Genomic DNA, 18,735 nt, shown 5'->3' on the forward strand with positions numbered 1-18,735 from the left:
CTTTTTTTTATTATTTTGGTTTAATAAACACACAGCTTTGTGAATATTCACACTTCAAGTCTCCCTGTCAGCAACAGGCCTCATTTTACACACACACATTTTCATATTTCTACACAGACTCTGTAGTTTTAAATATGTTGTTTACAATTTGCTTGTTTGATGGTCTAACAAATCACAAATATTGTTCCTATTATTCTGTAGTTTCCGTTATTAAGTCATTATTCGAGCTTTGGACATATCTCTGCTTACCTGAATAGTCAAGTCAAGTCATCTTTATTTATATAGCGCTTTTTACAATACAGATTGTATCAAAGCAGCTTCACAGTGATAACATGAAAATAATACAAAAAAAAAACAATTACATCATCATCCACCTTTAAGGCAGATCTATAATATTGTTGAATATTAAATGTCCCCAACTAAGCAAGCCAGAAGGTAAGGCAACAGCGGCAAGGAACCAAAACTCCATCAGGTGACAGAATGGAGAAAAAAACCTTGGGAGAACCCAGGCTCAGTCGGGGGCCAGTTCTCCTCTGGCCAATGAGTGAACAGTGTATGAAGTTCAGAATGAATCAGAGTATTTGTCCAGTTCCGGTTGGTTGAAGTCGGAGTGGAGAGGAGGAGAGACTGGTTGACACTTCAGGTCAGCGGCGTCGTCGTCATGTCCTGGCGCTGGTCCTTCATCAGATCTGGATACGGCCCGGTGGACAGCAGTAAACCTCGGGATAGACAGAGAGACTAATATTAGCGTAGACGCCATTCTTATTATGATGTACCAAGTACATCAGGATTTACGGGAAGTGTTCCCGGTCCCGGCTGTTCTAAACTATGCAGCCTAATTATATAAGTCTATAATGTGTTATGTGTATGCTAGGCCGAAGAGATGTGTTTTTAGTCTAGATTTGAACTGACAGAGTGTGTCTGCTTCCCGGACAATGGTAGGAAGACTGTTCCAAAGTTTTGGTGCTAAGTAGGAAAAGGATCTACCGCCAGCAGTCGATTTTGATATTCTAGGTATTATTAACTGGCCGGAATTTTGAGATCGCAGTAGACGTGAAGGACTATAATAAGTTAAGAGCTCGCTCAAGTACTGCGGAGCTAAACCATTTAGTGCTTTGTAAGTGATCAACAATATTTTAAAATTTATACGATGTTTAATAGGCAGCCAATGCAGTGTTGACAGAACGGGGCTAATATGGTCATACTTCCTGGTTCTAGTAAGAACTCGAGCGGCTGCGTTTTGAACTAGCTGTAGTTTGTTTATTAAGCGTGCAGGGCAGCCACCCAGTAGAGCATTACAATAATCTAGCCTTGAGGTCATAAACGCATGAACTAATTGTTCTGCATTATTCATTGAGAGCATATGACGTAATTTAGATATATTTTTAAGATGGAAGAAAGCGGTTTTACAGATACTAGACACATGACTTTCAAATGAAAGATTGGTATCAAAGAGCACACCCAGGTTCCTAACCGACGACGAAGACTTAACAGAGCAGCCATCAAGTGTTAGACAGTACTCTAGGTTATTACGTGTGGAAGTTTTTTGTCCAATAATTAGAATCTCTGTTTTTTCTGAATTTAGTAGTAGGAAATTACTAGTCATCCAATTTTTTATATCAGCTATGCATTCCGTTAATTTTGTGAATTGGTAGGTTTCGTTAGGTTTTGAAGAAATATACAGCTGAGTATCGTCGGCATAACAGTGAAAGCTAATTCCATGTTTCCTAATGATATCTCCTTAAGGTAGCATATACAGAGTGAACAGCAGCGGTCCTAGTACTGAGCCTTGTGGTACGCCATACTGAACTTGTGATTGATAAGACATCTCTTCATTTACTGCTACAAACTGATAACGGTCAGATAAGTATGATTTAAACCATGCTAGTGCAATTCCACTAATGCCAACATAATGTTCGAGTCTATTTAAAAGGATGTTGTGGTCAATGGTGTCAAATGCAGCACTAAGATCCAGTAATACTAATAGAGAGATACAACCACGATCGGATGATAAGAGCAAATCATTTGTGACTCTAACGAGAGCTGTCTCGGTACTATGGTACGGTCTAAATCCGGACTGAAAATCCTCGCAGATATCATTTCTTTCAAGAAAGGAACACAGTTGTGAGGATACTGCTTTTTCTAATATCTTTGACAGAAATGGCAGATTAGAGATCGGCCTGTAATTGACTAGTTTTGTAGGATCAAGTTGCTGTTTTTTAACAAGCGGTTTAATCATAGCTAGCTTAAAGGTTTTTGGTACGTATCCTAGAGACAAAGATGAATTAATGATATTAAGAAGAGGATCTATGACATCTGGAAGCATCTCTTTCAGCAGCTTAGTCGGTATAGGGTCTAACATGCACGTTGTGGATTTAGATGATTTGACGAGTTTGCAAAATTCTTCCTCTCCTATAGCAATGAATGAATCAAATTTTCCCTCAGGGAGACTACAATGCACTTCCTGATGCGATACTGTATTAGACGGTTGCATAGTTATAATTTTGTCCCTGATATTATCGATCTTATAAGTGAAGAAGTTCATAAAGTCATTACTGCTGTGTCGCTTGGAAACTTCTGGGCTTGAAGCTTTCTTTTTCGTTAGTTTAGCCACTGTTTCAAATAAATACCTAGGATTATGTTTATTTTCTTCTAATAGGGTTGAAAAATAAGCAGATCTAGCAGCTTTTAAAGCCTCTCTGTAAGCAATCGAGCTCTCCTTCCATGAAATCCGAAACACCTCTAGTTTTGTTTTCTTCCAGTTGCGCTCCATTTTTCTGGCTGCTCTCTTAAGGGCCTGAGTGTGCTCGTTGTGCCACGGCGTTGGACTATGTTCTTTAATCTTCTTTAAGCGCAGCGGAGCAACTGTGTCTAAAGTGCTGGAAAAGAGAGAGTTAAAAGTTTCTGTTGCAATATCAAGTTCTTCTAAGCTATCCGGGATGCTGAGATGATGAAACTGATTAGGAAGATTATTGATAAAGCAATCTTTAGTAGCAGAAGTAATCGGTCTAACATATTTATAACACGGAGTCGGCTTTGCAGCCTTGGCTAAATGTAATTTACACGAGACTAGATAGTGATCTGAGATGTCATCGCTCTGCTGCAGTATTTCAACGGCATCAACATCTATTCCATGTGATAGTATTAGATCTAGAGTATGATTACGACAATGATTCGGTCCTGACACGTGTTGTCTAACTCCAATTGAGTTTATAATGTCTTTAAATGCCAATCCCAATGCATCTTTTTCATTATCTATGTGTATATTAAAGTCACCAACAATTAGTACTTTATCTGCAGCCAATACTAATTCTGATAGAAAGTCCGCAAATTCTTTGATAAAGTCTGTATGGTGCCCTGGTGGCCTGTATACAGTAGCCAGCAGAATTTTCAAACGTGATTTATCGTTTACACTATATATTTTTACATTAAGCACCAACACTTCAAAAGAATTATATTTACAACTAGATTTCTTAGTGGTTTTGAAAATATTACTATAAATTACAGCAACACCTCCTCCTTTGCGTTTCAGACGAGGTTCATGTTTATAACCGTAATCTTGTGGGGTTGACTCATTTAAAGCAATGTAATCGTTTGGTTTTAGCCAGGTTTCTGTTAAACACAGCACATCTAGGTTATAATCTGTAATCATATCATTAACTATTAGCGCTTTTGAAGTAAGAGATCGAATATTCAGCAACCCAAGCTTTATCATTTGCTCATTTGTATTATATCTATTTTTTATTTGTTGAAGATCAATTAAATTTTTAACCTTAGATGGGTTTGAACGTATTTTTGATTTCCAAGTTTGGGGAACAGACACAGTCTCTATATGATGATATCTAGGTGAAAGAGGCTCTATGTGATGGGATTTATCTGACCTTGGTGACGTGAGGCCGCTAGCAGACGGTCGGTTAAGCCAGTCTGTCTGCTTCCTGACCTGAGGCCCAGATTGTCATGTTTTATCTCTAAGTCTATGAGCCAAATTACTAGAGAGAAGAGCAGCACCATCCCAGGAGGGATGAATACCATCTCTTTTCAACAGGTCAGGTTTGCCCCAAAAACTTTTCCAATTGTCTATGAATTCTATATTATTTCGTGGACACCACCCAGACAGCCAGCCATTGAGTGAACACAATCTACTAACTATCTCATCACTCCGGCGAACAGGAAGGGGGCCAGAGCAAATTACAGTGCTTGACATCGTACTTGCAAGTTCACACACCTCTTTAATATTAATTTTGGTGATCTCCGACTGGCGGAGTCGAACATCATTAGTGCCGACGTGAATAATAATCTTAGAGAATTTACGTTTAGCATTAGCCAGCACTTTCAAATTTGCTTTGATGTCAGGCGCTCTGGCTCCCGGCAAACATGTGACTATGGTGGCTGGTGTCTCTATTTTCACGTTCCGTGTAATAGAATCGCCAATAACTAGGGCACAATCAGAATAATTCTCAGTGGGTGTTTCACTGAGCGGGGCAAATCGATTTGTTATCGGAACGGAAAAGTGGTTTTTTGATCCGCGACTAGAGCGATCCCTCACTGTCACCCATCTGCCCTGCTGCACGGGCTCTACTTCAGCCGGAACCGACTCATGTAAAGAGTTCATCCAAAAGAGTATCTAAAGCTCTAGCACTCATCTTACTATTCTCGATTAAAGTTTGGATGCGTGTCTCTAGTTCTGAAATCTTCTCCGTCAGCCTGACTGTCTCCTTGCATTTATCACATATAAATCCTATATTGCCGACAGAGAAGGCTATGGTAAACATGTGACATGAAGTGCAGGTGACAATAACAGGAGAAGACATTACTCACCGTGTTTGTTGACTGATTCTTACTCACCTGGGCTTTTATGAACTCAAAGGCGCGGGCGCGCGAGAGAAAAATAAATAACTGAGCGCACGGGTGGTGCGTTAACAGGCTAGCGAGTTAGCGTGTTGTGCTGACAATAACGGAAGCTAGTAATGTCAGGTTAATCTGAGATGTTGAGTAAACTGTATTTAGTAGTATAAACAACTAGAATTTATAATAAATGATGGTTGATTACTTGAGAAATGTTAAAAGTGTGTGTTAAACCATGGAAGATTTACAGGGCAAAAAAACATTTGTGTTCTACATTAAAATTTTGTTTGCCGATAATCTTAATTGGGGAAGGCATTCTTGTAAAATAATCTTACACAAGGCATTTTTTTACAAAAAATAATTGCATGAACTATAAACCGCTCGTCCATGTTCTCACCCACTCCTGCTTGAATGTTGATTTTTTTCCTCATACTCTCCATTGTTGCGGCTCCTCTCTTCCCAGTCTGTCAGTAACGCTCTGTTTACTTCCTGTCTCTATGAAGCCCCTCCTTCTGAAAAGCACACTGTGCTCTGATTGGTCGGCTGGAGCAGAGTGTTGTGATTGGTCGAGCGCTTCGAGTGTGTTTGGGAAATGTCACGCCCCTTACCATAACCACCAGTTTAACACACTACTGACTAACTCAACCAGGCCCCGCCCCTTTATTCTGCATATTAATTATTTAAATGAGGAATATTGTGACGTATTCGTTCCCGGAAGAAACTCAAGACTACAATGGAGGCATTTCAGGAGTTCAGAAACACTGACTCTGATGTAGAGAAGAACTCTATATCAGCGACATTACACACTAAAGAAAGATGAACATGGAAAAAGCAGAATTAGTCTTCTTTAAAACAACTTTATTTAGCCACACATGTGTACCAGTAAATTAGAAGTCACAGAGAAAAATGTTTTAAGAGTTGCACATTTTTTCTCTCTCCCACAAACACAACACAACAGTTACACCTTCTCAAATTCTACAAATCACAAATGAAGAATCTCGAATCTCTGGTCCCACTTTATATTAAGTGGCTTTAAGTACTATGTACTTACATAGAAATATAAGTAAAATGTACTTATTGTGTTCATGTTGTATTGTAAAACACTTGTTCGGCTATTGAGGTGTGATACGGGTACGGTTAGGGACAGGTGTGCTGGTATGGTTAAGTTTAAGGGTGGGTTAAAGTATAAAGGAAAGGTCAACAGTGTAATTACAAATGTAATTACATTCATTAATTACCGCTGTAATTACAAGTAGTGTTGTCAAAAATATCGATATTTCGATAAATATCGATACTGAAATATCTGAACGGTACCAATACTAATTTCCCGAAGTATCGATACTAGCCGAGCTTTCACTTCTCCCTAAAGGCGCGTTGACAAACACCACACGTGACGCACTCGTCTCATTCGCTCTGGTTAAATAGCAAAAGTGAAGTGAATGGAAAGATGGCGAGGGCGGCGCCCCCGCGACCGGCTTTGGTTGATTGATAAAGAACACCGCGAGCGGGCATGTCGGAGAATAGCGCGGACACCCGTAAAAACACACCGCGAGCGGGCATGTCGGAGTCGGAGAATAGCGTGGACACGCGCTACACACCGCGAGCGGGCATGTCGGAGAATAGCGCGGACACGCGCTTCACACTGCGAGCGGGCTGCGGGCACCCAAAAGATTGTTTGACAATAATAATCCCTCACATCACTCATTTTTTAAAATTATTTTATAGGTGAAAACAGACTTAAGGAACAGGCTCCAGGGGTACCATTTAGCAAGCATAGGCTACGCTCAGCATCAGGCCAGGGGTGTTTGTTGTTTGGACCTTTCCCCACTGCTAAAAACAATCCTAAAGGAAACACTGTAACTCTTCTCATTTGAACTTTTCTGAAACATTAACCAAGATGGCCTAGTATTGTTGTTGATATGAGTCTGTGTTGTCTCGTTTTTTCACCGTAATTCTTAAAGTTAACATAATCTGACTGAGGAATCCGACAAGTAAATATTTTAACTGTGGTCAAATGTAACTTAACTTGTGCCTATTTAACTTTATTCAGAAAATTATTTTTAATTCTGCAATTTGCCTTCTTTAGCGATTATCATCAATTTGATTACACAGATATGAATTAAACTAGACAGCTAGACAATGGCATCTCTGAATTCAATAATGAAATGCCTTTAACTGAAAATTGAATGTTTAATCTTATTATTATACATTACTGACACTCTATCCTCCAATTTGATACTGTTGAGTGCTTTTTTACAGTAAAAAGCAAAAAAACAGTTTTGGCCTACTACAGAAGGCTATATTTTAATCTTTGATAACAGTAGGTTATACAAATACAACGGGTCATGTTAGCCCTGGTCCAATTAAAAAATATTAACAGATAGAACTCAGGACATTTTTGTTCATGTAAAATATATCTCATTGTCATGTTCTAGACTTGTTATATTTAGCTTTAAATAAAAAAAATACCCCCTTAATATTGTGGCAGTTTTTTTCTCTGTGGTATCGAAAATGGTATCGAATATCGATATTTTTCAAAGTATCGTATCGAAGTTAGAAATTCTAGTATCGTGACAACACTAATTACAAGTAGGTATTTTTAAAATATAAGTACAATGTAAAAAAATTACATATATGTACACAATAAATCAAATTATTAATTTCAATGTTAGTACATAGTAGTTAAATCCATATAAAGTGGGACTGAATCTCTTGTTATTAAACGCAAACATCCAGTGGATGGGAACTGTGTGTGAGCTCCTCTATCCAACAGAGGCCTGGAGTGGGACTGACCCGTGTCGGTCACCTGACTGGTGTATATTTAAAACCAGAGCGTGATAATAATAGCAGTCGCATAGCATGCCCTTTAGCATGGTAAATTGTTACTGAATTAAGTGTTTTGTGCGGATGAGAAACTGCTTAGTTCCACTGTGACCGCACACAATGAGAAACTTCATTCAGAGGGCCAGTAAAGATCCTCCTAGGTGGAGACACACAGTATTCTTAGAAACCCACGCTAACATGTGAGCAGCGTGAGCTCATTCCTCCGCCTTGTGACGGCTAAAAGAGGAAACTGGATGAGGCATACTGAGAATTACACACAGAAGACAGACATCATCATAGAGTTTAAAACTTCACACTAGAGTGGCTCATCTAGCATCGTGTGTGTGTGTGTGTGTGCGTATTTCATCTCAAACTTTGATATAATGCACCAACATTTGTCTGCTACTACTATATCCCAAGTCACGCAGGCGCTCAGTTGATTTGCACCAAAAAATACCTTAATTTCTGTCAGGACCACTATCGTCAAATACGATTGACAATTAGCATTCAGTTTGGGTTGGCGGTATGGTTCTGTTCTGGGCAGCATAGATAAGAGCAGCAATAACCCCTCTTAGGCCCCGTTTACACGTACATGGTTATTTTGAAAAACGGAGACATTTCCCTTCGGTTGTGCCCGTCGTTTACACGCAAACGGAGAATTCTCCTCAGAAAACGGTTCTTTCTAAAAACTCCGGCCAGAGTGGAGATTTAGGAAAACTGCGTTTGCACGTTTGCATGTAAACTGAGAAAAACTGAGTTTTAGGCAGTCGACGTCACAGTATGCGACAGAACTTGCACTGCGTCAAAAGTGCGACCTATATTTTCGGGATTCTGATTGGCTAACGTGGGCTTGAGCTTCTCGTTACACTGCCACCTACAGGTTTGGCATGCTCTTGACGGCATATACACGGGTTCGTGTAAACGAACACTTTTCTGAAAACGGAGAGGGTGAAATGTCCGTTTATGAAAATAACCGGCCACGTGTAAACATAGCCTTAGACAGAACAGAACCAACATGAATGTATGCAGATATCATTAATCCAAAGATTTTAAAGTACAACATAATTTGAAAATTTATGCTGATTCAAGGGGAATCATAATGCCAAATCTTGACTGGCGAGAGGAGGAGCTGGGGAGCCCACAAGACTCATTCTCTCATTCCTCCTATTACTGAGTGATATCTCTAACAGTGAATGTGGACCCAACAAATGATAGATGAAAAATGTAATACAACTTTTACTCATTTAGGTACAGTTAATCATTAAAGCTACACTGTGTGATTTTTACCCCCATCTAGCGGTGAAAAGGTATATGACCATCCAGTGAATATTAGTTTCTGTTCCTCTCAATTCCGATTTCGTTTTAACTCCTACGGTGGCCAATGTAGTCCAAGATTAACATGGCTTCCAGTTCAACCTCATCCATGAGTATTCCTTCAAGTGATGAGGTTACTTTAGAAAACTATTATAATTTGCAGTAATTTAATTTGTCAGTTAACATATAGGTTATGACATCTATGTAAAATGAATAATAGTTTTATGTTTTCGTTATTTTTTTTCCATTTCATCATTGCTAACATCAGCTATCAGGTTCCCAGACGAATGCAAGCTAATCTTAGTAAAGTAAATTTTATCAGTGCTATCGTTATTCTGTGTATTGTACGACATCACTAGCGTAAGGCAACGTTTACATTGTAGGCTATATAATTTTCTCCGTGAGCAGAGATCAGCTGATGTGACGGACGTGAGGGGGAGAGGTAGAGGGAAAGGAAAAAATAAAAACAGGGCCGGTGCCAGTGAATTGCGGAGACGCGAAAGGCGAAGCTTGAATTAACGGGTATGTCCCTCTTTGGCTAATGTACTTTCAAGATGGAGGGGCAACATGGCGACCGACATTCGAACCCCTCACCCGTATGTATTTTCAATGGCATATTATACACTCACGAGAATACTTTATTACTTGAACGAAGTAAATATACATTAATGAGCACATATATTTTTGAAAGAACTAAGTGTTTTTAGCTAAGAATAAATTAAAAAAGTTACACAGTGTAGCTTTAATGTTAATAAACTACCGATTTGGTATAACCATTTTGTATAATGACACTGCTTGCAAGACAGAACTGTGTTGAAATGGCAGATTTTTCATTCTAGTATATATATAAAAAAAGGTTTCCTATTCAACACATGGAATGCAATTGTTCTAAAAATGTCAAAGATGTCTGTTATGAACAAAAACTTCAGGGATTTGCTTCCTCATACGTCCACCAAACACCACTGAGCTTACAAACAGTTTATGAAAAGTCTTCAGTTTAATCAGTTTTGTGTTTGTGCATATTTAGCTATATTTGGGAGATACATTTTTTTTCTAAAACTAAAACTACATTTCACAAAATCTCCATTTGGGAACATCCCCAAGGACTCAATTTATAATATTAAGTTTCTTTATTTATATATATTTTTACTTTTAGTGGTAGGTTTAGGGTGTGTGTTCATGATTAGTTTTTGACAAGTTTCACCAACAATCTGTGTTTCCCCTGTTATGCGATAGGAGGCGCTATTACGCATCTTCTGAAATAGTGCAGAACCTCTGGACCCAAAAACAAGCGAAGAAGAAGATCTGCGGATAGAGGACTGCATCCACACATGTAAGCTAACATGATCATCAAACAATATATCCTCATCTATGTTTTCAGAATCGCTCTGAAGTCAAATATGCAATTTTCTCAACTTTTTGCTTAAAAGATATTTACTATTTTTTTTTTTTTTTTAAAGATTATTATTAAAGCAGAGGCTCTGCTCTTTTTTAATGAGTGTATTGACTGGTTACATAATCATGCATCAAAATATTCCGGGGGTCATGACATTTTTGTGACTATGATCAAAAATGCGGGCGGGCAAATCTTTTAGTAAGCACTAATAGGGAAAGAATTCAATTCAATTCAATTCAATTCAATTCAATTCAATTCAATTCAATTCAATTCAATCAACTTTATTGATCCCACAAGGGGCAATTAGTTAAGAGCAGCATGTATACAACAGTACATAACACGAGTCACACACGTTATTCCCAACATACATCCGTCAATCAATATATCAATATGTGCACTTTTTACCTCTTTTTTCCCTTCAACGAAACGGTTAATTGCATTTGTAAAAATCTTTCTATAAAAAAAAAAAACAGTCGAAGTCTAAGCTCTAAATGAATGCATGTGCGTGTTGTGTAATGCTAGTCTCATGAGAGGTGCTCATCTGCAGAGAAGAGAAAACACCGCATCTGATGACCAATATCTCCAGAGTCCCAAACCAGACGCTCCCCGCAGAAAACACGAACCGCAAAATGCTAATATTATTTCCTTCCTCTGAGCTCACAGCATTACCTATGATTTCCTCGGATCAGGAAAACATTCTTTACATAATCCAAAGACCGTCACCATGAGAGAAAGTCTCCGTTCGTTCCATTTATATAGAAAAATGAAAGATGACTCAATCAACAGCACGTGTGGCATAACGTTGATTCAATTTTGGGGGGATTTATACTTTAGTTACTGTACATCCCAAGGATGCACTATACACTGTGTACTTTTTCTTTATTTACTTGGACATTTGTTATTTCCGTGCGATTACATTTATACCTCCTCTGTGCATTAAATATTCTGTGAAACGCATCTTTTTATTGACTTTTCACTTCTTATTTTCTCTGTGTGAGAAATGTTATTATTCAGTCAATAATTCAGTAAGTATTATTCTATGGTGAATGGGAAACGAAAAATAGGAAAAGATCATTCTTAATTAATTTTATCTTCATGAATACCGACATATGGAAGAGATTTGTAAAACATCAAGTTTGAACTGAGGAGACCAGCCCTAATGCATAATTTTCTTGTTTTCAAGGTAAATAAAGCATGCTGAAATATGTTGTATACGGGTGCATGCTTGCTTGTGAGTTCAAAGAACGCAAAAAACTGCAATGTGATATAAAGTGGTATCATTCTTCCCCTGCGATTGACAGTGTTCACTGATCTCTACTGTCTGAGCACAGCATATATGTAACCATTGCTGCAAGTACTTTCCTGTAAAATTACAGTATGGCTGTAAAATGTAAAACGGTATTGAAATGGTAGAATTACGGTAAATGTCTAGAACCACAGCTTCCAGTACTCTACTGTGAAATTACAGTAAAGCTGTAAAATGAACAACAGATACTGTTGAATTACGGTAAGCAGCTGTAAACTGGAAAAAACGGTGTTTAAAATGACGGTAAATGGCTGGAACCACAGCTGCCATGACTCTACTGTGAAATTACAGTATAGCTGTAAAATGAACAACAGATACTGTTGAATTACGGTAAACGGCTGTAAACTGGAAAAAACCTGTGTTTAAATTACGGTAAATGGCTGGAACCACAGCTTCCAGTACTCTACTGTGAAATTTCAGTAAAGCTGTAAAATGAACAACAGATACTGTTGAATTACAGTAAGCAGCTGTAAACTGGGAAAAAAACTGTGTTTAAATTACAGCAAATGGCTGGAACCACAGCTGCCAGAATTTTACTGTGAAATTACAGTAAAGCTGTAAAATTAACAACAGATACTGTTGAATTACGGTAAGCAGCTAATTTTTTTTGTAAACTGATTTTTTACAGTGTTGAACTGCATTGATCACTTGACTTGACAAATGTATTGTTTGATTAAATATTATGAGGGTATTATGTATTCCAAAAAAAAAATAACTAACTATGCAATAATCATGGGGATTTTAACAGTAAATAGACAGAATCTGTTGCTTGTGTGAACAGCAGATGTACTACATTTACCAGAAAAGTAAATGTATCTGTTTTAATGAGTGAAAGCCCCTAATGGTGACAATGAGGCTATTTAATTGTGTCATTAACTTGCTTATGCACTTTGAACCTGTTTATTTCATTTAAGTAATTTGAGCAACATTGTGTCACTGTATAGTAAACAGTATAGCCTATTGAATAATATTATAAGGGTTGACAGTGTAACTACACTACAGATGCAATTACATGCAGGTAAATGAACAAACAACATGTAGCTAAAAATATCCAATATGAAGTGAGTCCTATTTCATAAGCATAATCCCAATTCCCAAAGATGAAGCTGGGGAATATGAGGTTATTTGGATGTCACTTCCACACAAGGAGAGACTTGCATAATAAGTAAATGGGTCAGTAGCCAACATCCCTAGGAAGTAAACTTCCATTACCGAGAACAAATGGAGCGGTGCTTTCGGATTCATTCACTCGAGTCCCTACAGGATAGGGTTTCTGAGGTGTATCGCCTCTGGAGACATGAGTTCCGGACCCTGGAATAACATTTGTTTTTGAGTCAGATGATAATTAGCAGTTTCTACGTAACCGGTTTCGTAATCTGTGACAAAAACACATGATATTAAAAAGTTTTGCCCTATAGTGTGATTTACTTTTTAAGATGATGTGTCATCAAATCCTTGCTAAAATGTAAGATTTTTAGATCTGTAAGAGGACTAAAGGTCTTTAGTGTTGCTTTGCCGGTCTTTATGTATTCCTGTATAATCTGCACCGTGCTCTTAATGTTTGCTTGTTTGTTTGTTTGTTTTTAGAGCCTTAGGGCTCTTTTTCAGTCTGATTACTGCTTATAACCGCGGTGCTTTAACTGCAGGTCAAACGTCTGGGTTTCACTTTATTTTGATGGTCCCTTTAACCTTATATTGGCATACAGGCCACAGCCATTACATATTTAAAACAGTAATATCCTATACTAGACCTAAACTAATCTTGACAAACTATATTTATATCTATACTATCTATACTAAACTATACTATATATCATTTGAAAGCTTACAATCTCTAGTTTACATATTTGGTGACTGATTCTCAAAATAAATTACAGAGGACCCGTAATTTATCAATTTATCAAAATCTGCCAAACTTCCAATACTACTTCTGAATAGGAAATTGAAAATTGTCAAAATAATGGTTCAGATCGCTCAAACAACATATGGAAATGGAGCATATTTCCATATTGTATGTCAATATTTCCCTTATATGGGCAGTAATGTCAACTAGTGGAAGAGTTTGGTACTGCGCCCAAACTAAATCTCACTGAAAGCTTATTTTTTTAGATATCAACCTAAAATTTGAAACACAACTTGTTCAGATTTTTGGCTTTGATTTTTTTGTTGTTGCATTTTTAGAGTCCACCAGGTTTTGAAAATTGTACATTTTCATAAACTCAAACTTCTATAACTTTTTTTCTGTTTAACTTTCTTAATTGATCTTAATAAAATCCACTTCTACAAAAATCTGCCAAATGTCTTCTTTGAAAAAAGACCAATCTTACATCTATATTCCAAAGCATTCTTGAATTACAACCAGTTAAGTTCAGAATGTGCATTTTCATGTCTATTAAAAAAAGGGGGCGCTTAAGGGGTTAACACATTCTGATGACTATAAGTAACGTTACACCTACATGTCTACTAACTCTCATTAGAGTATTAGTAGAGTATTATAGGAGTATAGGGTTAGGGTTAGAGTTAGTTGACATGTACAGTAGTTGCAAAGTTACTTATAGTCACCAGAAGGTTCAAAAGGGACCATCAAAATAAAGTGTTACAAAAAAAAAGGCTTCTCGTTAATGAAAGCTTAAAAGCAATCAATTACAAATGAATTAACAATGTTTCACAGGGTAGTGTGTAGCTTTTCCAAAAGAGATGCGTGACGCAGAATGATCGAATAACCAAGAAACACATATAGTGATAGATCACTACAGCATATGTCATTACTTGAATGCGGAACAAAGACAACAGAGGGCTTAAATGCGATAGATCATTAACGAAATAGGGAACAGGTGTGCAACTATTCAGAAACCATGGTAACAAATGAGAAAAAAACTCACTGCAGCACTTTCCTAAACATCTGTTTCTCATGCACACATTTTCTGATCCTCGACGTGATCACGGGAGGCAAAGCAATGTTGATTCTGTAAAATTGCCAAATATATTTTGAGACAAACGTCTTTTAAAGTAATTAAATCAACAGTTTTTCAATTACTGAGGAATATGTATGGTATTTGGAGTAAAAAGCACCTCTGCTGTTGGAGCTAAAAGCTAAATATTTGTCATGATAATAAACATTTGTTGACATGACATGATTGGATTAAAATGGTCAATTTAATTAATTAATTTGGGTGTCAAACTTAGAGATAATCACTATATGTATAACGAAACAGTCAAGTCAAGTCGCCTTCATTTCTATAGCGCTTTATACATTACAACGCAGCTTTACAGTGATAAACAGGGGAAAAGCTCGGAAAAGACAATAGTGTCATTGTTCAGCTAAAGTCATGTCAGTGTTGATTCAGTTTGGTTTAAAAAACTATATAAAGTTAACCAAAAGTCATATTTATATGATACTAATCATATATTTTTTTTTTAAAATTACTACTGTAAAGCTATATTAGATGGGATCTCCTTCAAGCAGTGTAAGAGGCTTTTTTTGTTATTTTTTTTATGAACAATTAAAACATCAAACAAAATATAGTACAAGCAGAAGTTATAGTTTAGAGCAAGTATTAACTTCACTACAAGTGCCTCCACTTTACACATGTTTTTCAGTTTACGTACTTGAAATAATCAGTAAAATGCGGTTAAATCGAGTGTTATATAGTATAGTAAAATCTAATCAGCTTTGCATATGTGAGATATATTTGTCTTTCTCTGCTGTGAAGAATCACACGTGAGTCGGTTCTGTCTCTTTTTTCCTACTCGACTCTTTCCTCTTGTTTTATCCAGTGTCCAGGTGAATCCATTAGCACTGTTCTAAGACCAGTGTGCCCTTTTCCTTCCAGCCATCCCATTTATATCCCATTATAACAACTCAATCCCTGGAGATGCATGTGAGCCGTCTTGTGCTGTGGTCATTTAGATCCAGCTAACCATCAGATACGTCAGAGCTAAAATTAGCCCCTCGTTCATGACCCGTCGTCTAGTGTGTCGCTGTGGATGCTGGTCTGCAGAAACAGAGACAAAAATGAGCTCCTTTGTTTCAATTCTCATCCAGAAAAACATGTTCAGCTTTTCTTACCACATTCCAGTATTTATAGACGAGTACGTTCTCTGAATTTTGATAAATCATACAAAAAAAGAGCAGTGTTGTTACTTGTTGATGCACAGTTTTCCCATTTTCAAATGAGTATGGATTTCAGACATTAAATGAGTGAAAAAGTTCATTTCAAACCCTGCACATGAAGTATTCAGTGTATAAAGTGTGGTAGATGTTCCCCCTACACACCTGACTTATGAACCGGGTGTCGTTGACACCTGAAAATATTATACTCAGATGAGTTGCCTTCGGGTTGATACCAATCTAACCCCGCCTAAAGAGTCGAACAAAGAGTCGAACATATGTTGGCTTTAATTAACTTTATGTCAACAGGTCACATAACTGGATTACGTTAAATAAATATAATTTGTTCAGGTAACTTCAACATCATGGAATTAAGTCATTTTAAGCGAACCAATTTAAGTAATCTCAAAGTGAAATTTTTAAGGTTTCCTGACATGATTCAGGTGTTTTTTATTTTCATCCATCCATTAATATTTCATTTATTTTAGTGACGCATGATTAAATTGATAGACCATAGCTAGCTATTCGCTAGCAGTAGCACATATTAGCATCTTAAATGCTAAGATTTACATGCTCCTTCAACCAAATCAGTCAAACACAATGCTCCACTCTTCTCCACAATGGTGACCCACTGTAATTTAAATGGTTCTAATAATTCCAATGTAATTGAACATTAATATAAACACAATTACACACTATCAAGTCTTCCCCTTTTCTCACTTTCTAAAAAAACAACATAAAATAACACTTAATTTTAACATTTATTGTCTCTTAATTCAACCATATGCAAAGCATGCTGGGAACTAACAAGCACCGCCCAGTTTCAGTTAATGCAACACAAATCATTCATGTAATCCAAACACAAACGGATTAAGTAAATTTAAATGTTACATATATTTAAGAAGATTGAACACAATCAAATTAAGTTAGGGCAAAATGTCAGTTGGCGTTGCACTATACCGCCACCCTCTGGATGTAAGAAGTTTTTACTTAACATAAATGGTTTGTATTTAGACAACGAATTAGGATTTTGTACTGTTAAGTTGACATAATTATGTTGACCTTATATATAAAAAAAACAAAGTCAACAAACACAATTATTATAAGTAAACTAAATATAAATATATTATGTAAAGTGCACAACCTTCCTAATTAATTTTTTTGAGTGAGCGTCTCGCTCCCTATCGGACACTATCAGGTCTCTAGTGTTTCGCTAAATAACTGTCCACTAACTAACTTGCTGTGGAGCAATAATAATCAACTTCAGACAATGCCTTCGATATGCTTTAATCACGGCCGGAGGATCTCAGACAAATTTCAGAGAGAATCCCACCAGCAAATTGAATACAGAACAGTTTTTATAGAATAGGATTGACGTGATACATATAATGTCGCTACAATTTGATTGGTTCTTCATAGGCAAACCCTTCTGTTACTAGGTAGAAGCTAACTCTGTTTTCTTGATTACTCCATTGTTGTTAATCACAAGTTTTCAAACCTAGACATCTGTCTAGTTTCATTTCCCCAGTTTGTTATTTATACACTCACTCACACACTCAAAGTCACGAGTTTTCGAACAAAGGGTTTGGAAACATTTAAGATTCAAAAGTGAAAGTTTTTCCTGCTGTTATTTATGATTAACTATAATAATCCATCACAAAAGCTAACCACCAATGGACATATTCAAGGATTTATCCCATTAAAAACCGGCTTGTGATTCCATCTATTGGCCATGTTTGCAGTCCATTCACTGCGCTCGTGGCCAGCAGTACAGATATTAAAACCCTCCGTTTATTTCATAGGGTTTACACGTCATGGAAGATGAGTAAGTTTGCTTTTGTGTGACGTGAGGGCATTTCCAGTAATCTTGGAGATTGTAGAATGAGTCAAACCCACTGGAAATAAAAGAAATAAACACCAATGCACTGTTCGATTGATTCTCTTTGCTTGGTTCCTGATTGTTAACTTAAAAAATACCAGATTTAAAAGATTGAAACATGGAATTGAAATACTGTTTGATTCAAAATGCTTCTTATTCTGCTTTTATTTAACTGTGGCTTATGTCATCTTTTTGTCACATCTGTTTGGGTCTCGCTCTTGATTATAGGATTAGTTCACCTCAAAATGAAAATTTCCTGATCATTTACTCACCACAATGCCATCCAAGATGTTCATGTCTTTCTTTCTTCAGTGGAAAAGAAGTTAAGTTTTCTGAGGAAAACATTTCAGGATTTTTCTCCACACAATGGATTTCAATCGCAACCAACATGTTGAAGTCCAAATCAATGCAGTTTCAAACGGCTCTGTACGATCACAGCTGAGGAATAGGGTCTTATTTAGTGAAACAATCGTCATTTAAAAAAATAAATAAACATGTATACTTTTTAACCACAATTATTCGTCTTGTGCTGCTCTGGTCTGCGACGCGCCAGGCATTACGCAATCACGTTGGAAAGGTCACGGGTCACGTCATCTGTCCAAGTTATTTGTCTGTGTACTCCGGTTCAAAAAAGTAGGGAAGGCCAAAAAATTTATCTAATTTTCTCCTCTAACTTCAAAATCGTCCGACATCTTTGTTTATTTTATTTTTATTATTATTTTTATGTTTTTTCGTGACCTTTCCAACGTGATGACGCAATATGTAGCGCATCCAGAGATGGTACAAGACGGGCATTTGTGGTTAAAAAGTATATAATTTAGAAAATGACCGATCGTTTCGCTAGATAAGACCCTATTCCTCAGCTCGTGCAGAGCCGTTTGAAACTGCATTGATTTAGACTTCAACATGTTGGTTGCGGTTTGGAGTCCAAGTACATTGTGTGGAGAAAAATCCTGAAATGTTTTCCTCAAAAAACTTAATTTCTTTTCAACTGAAGAAAGAAAGACATGAACATCTTGGATGGCATTGGGGTGAGTATCAGTAAATTTTCTTTTTTAGGT

This window comes from Phoxinus phoxinus (genome assembly GCF_949152265.1).
Source record: "Phoxinus phoxinus genome assembly, chromosome: 3".
NCBI classification, from domain to species: Eukaryota; Metazoa; Chordata; class Actinopteri; order Cypriniformes; family Leuciscidae; genus Phoxinus; species Phoxinus phoxinus.